The following is a 12768-nucleotide window of genomic DNA, read 5'->3' on the forward strand; positions in this document are numbered from 1 at the left end:
GTGATGGGTCGAGTTTTGACTGAACTCGCTTTGGGACGAGCTGCCTACATATCAAGATTTTGTGATGAACTTGAATCAAGTCAAACATTGTTCCCCCCTTTCCTCTATCAGCTCAAGTCCCTGTCTTGATGAGAATAAATGAGCTTTTAGACAGTGTATTTATAAGCGCGACTGATAGTATTTATAAGCGCGACTGATGCTACGACTTTAACTAACACAACTACGTTGAGCGCATCTTGCCATTTCGTGCATGTGCGGGTTGTCACCTGGCTTAAGGCCGAGGTGTTATGTTGTAACGATCTATCATGAGTCCTGGAGGTTATCACCTCGTTCTAGACAAGGTGTTATGTTATAACGATCTTCCATGAGTTTTCCTGATTCGTGTTGGACACGTGCATAATATATATAAATATATTATTCCCTCACAGTCATACTTTTAATATAAATTATTCTCTAATACTCAAAAATACACCTCATAATTCCTACATATTACATTGACTTTTCATTCTTTAACAATGAATCTTGATTTTTTTTTCTACATATTACAATACTTGTTGCACTTGCAGCGAAATGCTCAATCATATAAGCATCTATTAGATCTTCTGTTGTGATTTCAATCCATGATGAGAGCGTGAAGGTCTACAACCCTGATGTCCATAGATGCTTCGCCTATAGAGTCTATCCAACACTCTAACGTCTTCAAGAGACGACCAACACAACTCCAATCCACTTCATCAGTTGTCAATATGACATGTTCAATTACATCACTTGCCAAAACTATGCTCCCACTAGTATCCTCCCCATCACTGCCATAAACCGCATCCATCATCTTGATCAGGCAATCTACAACATATTGCAGCCCTTTGGTTGAAGCCAGAATTTTACATCCTTCAATGGAGGTTGTTGTTATTTGGGACAATAGGGGAAGCATAAATAAAACAGAATAGAATGGTCTTGGTTCGTCCTCACCCTTGATGGAAAGAAGGTACTCGAGAAGATCGAGCCTTTAGCATGCGTGCAAATGGTGATTCCGCCAAGTACTTCCCAACAAACAACACTGAATCAAGAAGATCATCTCCTTTTCTATGATCATGATCCTTTGCCTCTTGCAAGAACTCTAGAACCTTACCCATCGTCTCGTTCGGACCATTGACCATCATTATTCCCATGCTTTTATCAATATAACTCTCATTGCTTTCAGAGACGTTTTCTTTGAGACCGATTTCATCATCTTTTCTGTTGAGACTAATTTCATCATCTTTTCTTATGATGATTCCTTCACATATGAATCTTCAGCACAGATGCGCGCACACAAAAACAACTAGCCCTAGCATTTCCAGAGAGATAAGAGATAAGAGAACGAAGATAACAATAAAACAATCCATCAAATACCAAAGACACGTGGCATCTTTAATTATTACAAAACTTCGGGGCGTGATATAGACCAACTAAGCAAAACCTAAACTACACGGACGGAAAAAAATCCTACAAAAATTTTGAGCAGAGTTTCCTCTGTATTTTCGACATTTCATAAATTTAAAATCTCGTCATAACCTTCAAATCCAATAAAACTACACCCAACTACTAAAAGAAATATCGATTCAAGCGGAACCGCTACTTAACCATCTCGACTAGTGCCAGTTAAGTCAAGTAACCAATCCTCGAATCAAAAAAATCCTACAAAAATTTCGGCAGAATTTCCTCTATATTTTCAACATTTCATAAACTTAAATCCTGTCATAACTTGGAAATCCAATAAAACTACACCCAACTACTAAAAGATATACTGATTCGTAGAACCGGCTACTTAACCATCTCGACTAGTGCCAGTTAAGTCAAGTAACCAACCCTCGAATCAAATATCGACAAATTCAAGCTAACTAGAGGAAGGAACAGCTTGGTTCAAATTTCACCTCAGGGCTCAAAGTAGAGGAATAAAATTTCAAAATTGTTACGACTTTCTACTTATGCTGATTTCCACAATTCCAAACGCATATGAAATGATAAACTAGCTAGATTAAGAATTGAAGAAAGCAAGTCAAATAAGTGAATAACATATGTGAGCTAGAAAGGTAATTCTTTCAAGACAAGCTATAGATTTTAATAAACAAACATATAGATTTCAAGATAGCTACTCTTAGAAGTTAAAATAAGGTTGATAAGCTAATAGAATCCTTAAGGGATAAGCAAGTAACAGGGGCATCAATCAAGAGCAACAATGCACTGCAAAGATACTAAAATCGAGGATAACTACAAATTATAAGACCTTTGGTTACAGGTTGTGAACAGAGTCATAATTACACAACGAGTAAGCATCTTCACTCACCTCTTAGCTCGAGAAACATAAGCTAGTATGAACTTGCAGCAGGTTACTTCTCTGAGGCAGAAAAGTTGGTTCATAGTATCAAAAAGTGGAGAGATGCTATGTTGTTGAAAGCGTACAGTGCGTCAAGAAATTCAAAAAGATGCAATTGTAAGTAAGAAATAAGCAAGCCCAACACTACATTAAGAATAAAACATATGAAATTGAAGGATATAAATATCAGCTCCAAGAACCAGATCAAATCCCCCTGGATACTGATCTGAAATTTGTTTTATATGATTGTTATCTCCCCATTCTAGCTTCTCTGCTGCCAATCCTAAGTACTAGTGTCCATCAAAGACAAAGCTTATCAATATAGCTTCTTTTTGTTACTAGACACTCGGCTTAATTAAAACAAATAAAACCCCATAGGAAGATTATTGTTTTCTCCTTACCAGAACAATTACTACGACATTCCGAAACTACATGGAGCTCTACATTTTTCTTCAAGATCTAAGTGGCTCACCAAAAACATAACAATTACAACTAATCCATAGACATAAAGAACTCACAAAACAGAGTGATATTTTGTACTATGACTCAAACTTTATTCAAAACCAACAGAGAGGCTGACACTCCAAACCATTAAACATGATAAAAAACTGACAGCCAATACAAAAACACTTTAACTTTATTCCAAACCAACAGAGGCTGACACTCCAAACCATTACAAAGAAGACTACTGCCAGAATGATTTGCGACCTTCTTGTATGCCTTTGACACTATGTAATGCCGATTCAAAAAGAAAATCATTACAATACTGGTTCCAAGTGAGGGTTTGGCAGAACCAATTCTTAAAGTTTTCCACGTACAAGTCATACGCTGACTGATCCAAGTTCTTGCCACACAATTGGAGGTAACCAATAATCGGATACCCAGTTTCCTCAACAACGGGTAGACTCGGAGGTTCCCATACAGTTCCCCATGCAGGTGGAGGCATGTCCACACTATGGTCCGAGAATGGCTGAACATCTTCCATACTTTGGTCCCTTTCATTCCGTCCTCCATAAGAATGATGAGGAGGTGCATATTGTTCAAGGGTAGCACAAATGTAGATTCAAGTAATACTACTCGCGAGATGGAGCATTCCAATCTCCATAAGACTGAGCGGACGCATATTGTTCCAAAGAAGTAGCATAGGTGGAAGCAATAGAGTATGCTTGAGGATCATTCCAATTCCCATAATATTGAGAACGTGAATATTCTTCTGGAGGATTCGCATATGAAGAGTCTGTAGAATATTCAACCATATTTGAACCAAGTAGAAGAATATCCATAAGGCCGATCGTAAAAAACAATCCTCCAAATTGGCCCGCCAACGAGTCCACGACATCTCGACCCCGATGAAGCGACCCTTGCCCATAAAACAATTCTTTGGAGTCCGTGCTCGTGTAGGATCTGCTCTCCTTTGTCGACCTTTTCTTTGACGAGATCCTCGTTGGTGGAAACACCATGGTCGAGTCTTGAGTTGCATGGTCAAACCCATCCTCTTCAATAAAGTATACTCCTCATTATCACGCGACCTGTGAGGAACCACCAATTGCTTGTTGAGACCCAACAACGGTCGCATCCACCTACCACCACTTGGTGGGCGTGAGGACCCCCCCCTGAGGATCCACCCCCTTGATCGCTGCATTGAGGACCCACCCTGACTGCTGCGTGACCTTTGTGTTGTCACCCGTTGTGACCCAACACCACCACCAATGGAAACTCTAGGTTGTTGTGGATCGAACCCCATCATTACCATCAAAACCTGGAGGACCACCACCACCTACTCGACTCGGACCACTGCCATCTCCACGACCACCACCACCTCTTCGACTTTGACCACTAGCACGAGCTTGAGCATGATCATCATTAAAACTAGGGGGACCACCACCACCTACTCGACTCGGACCACTACCATCTCCACGACCACCACCACCTCCTCGACTTGGACCACTGGCACGAACCTGAGCATGATCATCATCAAAACCAGGAGGACCACCACCACCGACTCGACTCGGACCACTACCATCTCCACGACCACCACCACCTCCTCGACTAGGACCACTGGCACGAACTTGAGCATGATGATGATCATCATCATCGCTATCGTTATCGTCATCAACAACATTGTAAGCATTATCGTGCTCCCCATCACTAGGCATTCTCCATGCATCATGATCATAATATGTTTCACCATCAAGTTGAGTGTCATTAGGAGATTGAGATGCTTCAAAGTTATCCTCATGATTGGGATTCGGAACAGGTTCCCAATTTCCATCTATTGGCACACCAGATTGCTCTGCAATGTATGAATTAGGATGACCGCTTTCATCTAATAATGCCTCAGGGGTTCTCTCTCTGTCATCGATCCAATAAAAAATAGGACAGTCTGAGTCATTATCGACTGGGTACAATGATGTGAGGTCCAAGATCTTCTTCTCTTCTTCGAATTGGTTCTTTAGTTGGACATGCTTGCTTTTCAGTCGAAGGTTGTAGTGGACAAAGACTCGATCCTCCAGTGACTCGGTTTTCGAGTTACAACGTTTTGCCGAGTGTATGAATCCAAATGTGCTCCAATTCCTCTCACATCCAGATGATAAGGTAGCTCGTGAGAGGATCCGTATAGCTAACGTTTTCAAGTGGTCGACATAACCGTCTTCAACATTCATCCACCAATCAGCTACGTCAATGACAAACAATGTAGACCAAATTATATAATTTTGTATGGACTAAAACTAAAATAGGTCAGTTACAAGTTCGTAGTGGGTTAACAATGAAACTAACCCGGCATGACTTTGGTTCTTCCATATACAAGAATTGCCGCAAAGAATACCCCAGAAGCCTCTCGATAAGCTTTGCATTCATTTAAGCAAGCCAATTGATCTGATAGGTTTGGGATCAATTGGTTAATGACTGTCTGCATTGCTGAGAGGAACTCCCCATTGTATGCAATATTTTCACTATCAGGGCCGTAAATTACGGCAGTATTAAGGTAGTGTGCTACAAGCAAATTTGTAGCATATTAGCTTACAACAGTTATGGTACAATTAAATAAACCTCGAGTTAACAAAAATATTACCAGCTTTGTGTAATGGGTGCCCCAATTGGTTGTTCCACCTCCTCTTAATGATTCCAACAATCCATTCAGGCGAGCGAATCTTCCTCCAAACTTGCTCAATTGTTATTTCTACCCATCTGTGTAAAAATGGCATGGTCGGTTTATCATCCCTATCCACCTTCCGCAATAAAACCACAATGGGTTCTAATACAGCTACAATCCCCTTCACATTCTGCCAAAATTCTCGGTCATTTATAATATCCTCGACCATCATCATCTGGACCGTAGGATTATCATTCTTGATTTCAAGATATCCTTCGGAAATAAACATTGACCGGAGCTTGTTCTTTTTCTTTAGCAAACTTTTCAATGCCATGTAATTACTGGCAAATCTAGTTGGACCAAATTTCGGACTAAGTCTCCACCACACACTTCCTTTATAAGGGAAACAACTTCGAGAGTGGTTATAAATGAAAGACGGATATCCTTCACCGATCAAGGATTGCTTTCGTCGACGGGGCTCGAGAAAATTCTTTCAAGATAAGGTCTATAGAATGAGCCGCGCATGGGGTCCAGAAAAGGTTATACCCTATTGTACATGAAGTAGTTTAGTAGGCAGTTCATACAAAAAACTTATTTGCAAAAGGAATCTAAAATGGGAGAATAAAACTTATTTGTAAGTATACCATTTTCTCTTGCAAGCATCTCTCCAGCTTTCTTAAAATTCGCCCCGTTGTCCGTTACAATCTAAACAACATTCTCCTTGCTAACCTTGTCAACAACACGTCTCATGTGTTTCAGTAAGTGGCAGTGATTTTTCTTGTGTTTCGATAGATCAACGGACGAATCAAAAGTCATGAGCCCATCATAATACACCATGAAGTTCATCAAGCACTGTCGCGTTGGACCAGTCCAGGAATCACACATAACAGTGACACCATATATAGACCATTTTATTTTCATATGGTCAATATACAATTTGCACTCTGCCTTAAGCCTCTGCAACTCTGAATTTAGTAGTTGATAGGCTAAAGGAGGGGTCACTCCAAGACAGGCGCAACATGCCTCATCGAACATCGGCTTGTAATACGGGTTGTTGGCCACTGCATTTGGAGACAAGTTTCCCCAAAGTACAAATCTAGCCACAATTCTAAACACCCCACTTTTGACTTACCAGCTGGCGTCATCTGGTGGACATATGGTTGATTAACATCAGGCCTTCTCGGCGAATCGACATCAATAAGCTCGGGATGCCTACTACTCTTCGAACGGGAGAAGAGAGACATAAGACCTTTGCCTTTGCGAGAGCTTGTGCTTGCAACATTAGTGTTCTCTCTGGTTGGAGCCCTCTTATCCCACGAGCCCCTCTTGCAGAACCTCTGGTACTCATCCCTAGATTGTTGTCGTGCCATCTCGAACTCGTTGTCATCCTCGTCTGAGTCTTCTCCAAGAGGGTGTGCATGCATGGCAGCTTTATAATGTTCTTCAGCTATCTTTTTTCCATTTCTCTTCTCAATTCCGGACTCAATTATTTGTCGAAACATGTCTCGAATTTCCTTTCCACACTTCAAACATTTCTCAACATTTTTGTTCCCTCCGCCAAGATGTACTTTCAGCCTTGTAATGCCACCTCCAGCTAAAATCTTATCACATTATTTGCACTGTGTCCCGTTTTTATTTCCAGAGATACGGATAGCGTGGTCCCACCCGATATCAAATCCCTTTGGCATTTCTATCCTCATTTATCACAAACGAGAATAATTTAATATATACATCAAACCAAAACATAATTAAATTTGATGATTCCTATTTAAAAATACATGGATCAAGTATGTGGTCCTATAACTCAAATTCCAATGTTGCCTTAACTGGTGTGCGGCGTTTTTCTACATTTAATTCTAATAGTCAAGCATCCAAATATTAATAATATCAAACAATTACAGTCAAGTTCGAAACCGGCATCCGGGCTTGTGATTAGAATTAACCAATCTTTAAACAAGTAGGAACTCTCAGATCACCCGTAGGTGCACCGTGTTCTGGAACCAAACTGTAATTTGAGTGATATCAAGAATATTCCAATGCTAACTGTGTACTTTTATTGATATTCCAATGTTGCCTTAACTGTGTCGGGCGCTTTTCCTACATCTAATTCTAATATCCATGCCTCTACCAATGCTAATCATATCTTCCCTGTACTTAGAAATAACGGTATAAATCATTTAGACAATTTTACCATTGCATTATATTTTTAACACTAACTTGCTTGTTTATAAAACAAAAGAGCTAAAAATATTTTGACAAAGTTTCCTTTGTTTATTCAACTTTTTGACCACCTATATTATGCCTAAAATACTCATATAGTAGAATACGAAGAAAAAAATAAAATAAAATAAAAAAAAGACAACAAAAAGACAAACATAAATTCTATAACTATCAGTTCATCCATAGAATCTGAATACCAAGTTAAATTACATTAGCCATTCAGATTAATTTAAAGTCATGCGCAAATAAAATATAAAAAACATATAACCTGCACACTTGATAATTAAACCAAGAATAAATCCTAACACTACCTAATATACAAACCAAATGACTTTACCATGGCACACAACCAAAACATATCCCTTATATGCATACAAACACCCACAATTTCAGTTGTTGCAAAAAATAACAAGCAACAAATAAAACTAGTATACAAAATGGGTAGAAGTTTTACCTCAAGAAAATCAGAAGCCAACTCCACTACTACAAATCAAACTCCACTACTGCAAATCAAACTTCACTAATGCACCAACAATGAACAGGTTATTTGAATTATTCTTACTAATAAATGCTCGACTTTCTTACTCAAAATACTAGAAAAATTTATATTTCTTTGGAAAAAAAAAAAAACGCATACCTAGTGCTTAAACAACCAAAAGTGGGAGAAGAACAAACCAATCGAGACAACACGACATACCTAGAGCACAACAACTAAGTTTTTAGTCATTGCTTATCTTTTACAAAATAGAAAACAAGCAACCACTGAGAACATACTTGTACAAAAGACAAGGAAGAGTTCATGGAAGAGTTTGCTCTACCCTACAAGGACCAAAGATGGGTACAATCCTCTTCTAGATGACTTCAAGAAGACAAAATATTTTATGATATACATAACTCAAATATAAAACCACCACTTAATATCACATTCTAAAAAAAAATCGGCAGAGTTTCCTTTGTATTTTCAACATTTCATAAATTTAAAACCTGTCATAACCTGAAAATCATATAATATACTTTCATAACATATATTAAAACCTCATACCTCGTAAACGCAAGTACCCAACTACTCAAATATATATTGATTCGTAGAACCAACTACTTAACCATCTCGACCAACGCCAGTTAAGTCAAGTAACCAATCCTCGAATCAAAAGAATACTATAAATTATATACAAAAATTAAAATGAAAACAACATATACATCATTTCCACTTATATCATTGTTATACATAAGGGTGTAGACGGGTATCCAAAAATTCAACTCCGATTCGCATTCGTATTCGAAAAATCGGATATTAATTTTAAGACTCAAGACTTTTGGACTCAAGAGTCAAGATTCATCCAACACACTCAATCAATCACAGAAAACCAAGTACCCTTAAGAGATGCAAGATCCTACTGCATTAAGGGTTTTACTGGAAATCATGGAACTAATTTGAAAAAGGAAATACATAAAATATATCTTCCCTCGAAAAGAAAAATATAACAGTCAATATATGTCATGAAGAAATACGCCTCAACTTTCCAAGTACAAAAGTCAAACGACACCAGGGGCAGTCACTTAGATATAGAGTTTTAAACCAATTAAAATTCGTACAACTACACTTACGCAAGTAATTGTCTTCGAATTCGAGTAGGGCTTATTAACAAGTTTCCAAAAAGGGTTCGTTTGTTATAAAACTGTAACCAAGACTCAAACTTTCAGTGGTTTTCTGACTTTTGTCCGCCTTAAAAAATGGTACATTTAAAAAAACAATCTTCAACGGCAGCTATTGCAACAATACCCAATCATCAACGAGACGACTTTAGGTTGCAACAACTAAAACCAAGTAAGTACCTTATCGACGAGATTTCATGTCACAAACTCATCGACCCCCGATCTGAATTTGATGAACTCAACAATAGTGGTTCTTTGTTGAAGAATCAATCTACTAGTAGTACTACGGATAAAAATATCGCAGGATTAAGTATCCAAGAAGAAACTGGGGCAAAAATGAGGATTCATATTCCCGTTGAAAAGAATAAGGGTCATGAAAAACTGGTGATCAAGAACCACAGCTCTACTACTACTGATAACCACGTGGAACAACAATCTTTAGTGAAACATGATTTGAAGTTGAAGCCATGGAATTTAAGGCCAAGAAGGAGTAGTACTGCTGCTCATGTTGCTAATGATACGAATAGTAACTCCAAGTATGATAGGCCAAACCCGCATTCCAGGAAGACTGATATAGAGATGAAGGAAAAAGGAAAGGTTTTGATCTCACTCACTAAGGAAGAGATAGAAAAGGATTTCTTACGCTTGACTGGAACCAAACCACCTCAAAAACCAAAGAAGAGAGGAAGTAAAATACAGATGCGTCTTGATTGTCTGCTACCCGGTTCAAAGTTCAATGGAATGAGTGCCAATACATATAGAAATTCCTTTTCTTGATGCACATCATGTCTGAGTCTTATATAATGTAATCCGTTAGTTTCCTTTGCATAGATTATTAGGTTTAACCGCAGCGATTCATTTTGCCTGAAGACTTTTCTGTCATAGAGCAACGATAGTCGTAACAATGGACATCTGAAATAGACCGAACTTCTGTTTGGGAATGATTACTGTGATGAATTTTGCTGTAATCTACCTTTCTATAACTAAGTAACAAGTTTATCTTTGATTAATTGATTCTCCATAACTAGATCTTCATATCTATTGGAAATTCCCAGACATCAAGAATTTTTCAATGGACGCATAAATAAGACTTGTACTGCAATGCAAGTTTTGCCCTAAAACTTTCATTCCCTCCACAGTGCGCTCTGTTACTAGCTTTGGCATGAAAACCAATACGCAGCCCAGAACAAGTCTGAACTCTGAACATCAATGCCTCAGCAACAACAGACACTTCAAACTTATTAACTAGTGTTTGTTAGAACATAAATTTTAGTGTTGTACACACTAACACACTAGATTGTCCTGACCCTGATGCATGGAGCTGCCTACTCCACTTCTCAAATTGGAAGAATGATTGACAGACAAACAGACTGATACTTAGAACTACTTTTCTTCCTAAACCAAAACCTTTCATTTTCACAAACATGGTTAACAAGCTGATCAAGGCAATAATCCTAAACACAAACACCATAAATTGCTCACATAATTATGGAAAGTGCCCGAAATGACAATTTAGTCCAACTGAGATCAATGCAGCTTTACAGTTTCACCTGCAATACAAATTCCAAAAATGAAATGAGTTAGTTAGAATTAATAACTCAAAGGTAGGTATGAGATTAAAACTATAACAAAATTGATGTGGAGAATTACCAAAGTATTTAGTTACATGGATTAAACTCTTAAGAGAAAGAAGTAGCACACTAGAAATCCAAGCAAAGCCAACAGAGTTTTAGTTTGAGTTTGAAGGAGGGGAGAATGGAGAAGAAGGAGCTTTTATATCCATCAAAATTCGTGGGTTGGCAAGCTCGCGTGGGAGAGGGTAGATTAGCTCGTGTGGGAGAGGTAGGAGTAGCCTTTTTTAATTTTCTTCGTCGGTTTGCAATCACCAGCACCGAAAGCCACCAATTATCTCCGACAATATCGATAACAAAACATATCATCGAAATATCCCGATATATCAACAAATTTCGTCGATATTTGCACTGGTATTTACCCAAATTAATATCGCAACATTTATTTATCTATCTATGAAATCTTGATATATATCGCGATATTTCGTATTATGCATCACACCTCGAAAATCGAATAGTCGGGAACAAATATTATTTTTCCGAATTCTGTCGAAATTTGGGGTGTGACAGTTTGGTATCAGATCCAGGTTAGCTTAGACTTAGTTGAGTCTAAGTGATTCTCGGATCGTGGTTTATGGGTAGTGTTTAAAAAATATTATTTTCAAAACTATTTCCGCTAGTTGTTTTATTTTTACAAAGAAAAAAATATATATACATAAATAAAGCGAGTCAATATTTTTCTTGATTTGTTTATATGTGTAATGTCTATATTTATATTAGTTACTTGTGGAGTGGATATGAAATGATTTTTATTTTTCTTATCATATGAAGAGTAGTTACAATTGTCGTATGTTAATTATTAACGGATTTGATCAAAATGATGTGTGCTGCTATAATGTTGTTTTGTTGTTGGTGATCATTTTCACATGGAGTATAGATAAGTACGATAACATGACTGTGAACTTTGTATTTGAGGGTTATGTTACTATTCAAGAAACAATGAGATATTTTAATCTATATTGAATGTGCTACATTAACTGATGACTTGGTGACGTACTAAGTAAGAAACTAATTGCCTCTGTGTTGGATGAACTATCTCACCTCACTCGTACACTTTAATGGATGAATAATGTTTTAAAGTATAAGCGATTAATTTGTTAGATGTGATTAGTTATAAATAGAAAGAAAAAATAAAATAAAATATACGTGTATTCCTTTTGAGATGTGTATACTTGCGTATACACGTTTTTTATATTATTATATACAGATGAACTATTATCGTGCGTATGTGATGATAATATTGTTTCACCAATAAGACATATATGTGTAGGTTGTTTTCTTAATGCTACGTTATTAATGATTAATTAAACTAGTCGTGATAATTGGTAGTCATAAACTATAATTGGATTAATTGTTCTTAATTAATATATTGAACTTTGTTCATGCCAATATAAATTGTTGTTGCTGATATATTAGAAGTGAGTTTATATTATCCTAAAGAATTTTAAAAATCCGTGTTATACGGTAGCAAGTCTTATTTTAATTGTCATTGTATATGGAAATTAATTTTTTAATATTTTCACCTTTTAAAATAATTAGTAATAATAATAATAGCAATGAGCGTCGAGTATTTATTCTTAATTGTTTTGTTTAAGTCTATATGATTTTGATGGATGGATATGAAAAATATTATTTTTGAATACGTGTTATATTTGATATATTTGCATTCCTGAATTAGGATTCGATAGTTGTTTTAAATTTAATATTTCCGATTTCTATAGTTTTATATGATTCATTTTTGTTTTGCTAAAATGAGAGTATTATAGATTTGAGTGTTTATCTTCCTCTCGTGTTGATGAATCATAGTTGTA

This window comes from Coptis chinensis, chromosome 8, assembly GCF_015680905.1.
Source record: "Coptis chinensis isolate HL-2020 chromosome 8, ASM1568090v1, whole genome shotgun sequence".
Classification (NCBI taxonomy): domain Eukaryota; kingdom Viridiplantae; phylum Streptophyta; class Magnoliopsida; order Ranunculales; family Ranunculaceae; genus Coptis; species Coptis chinensis.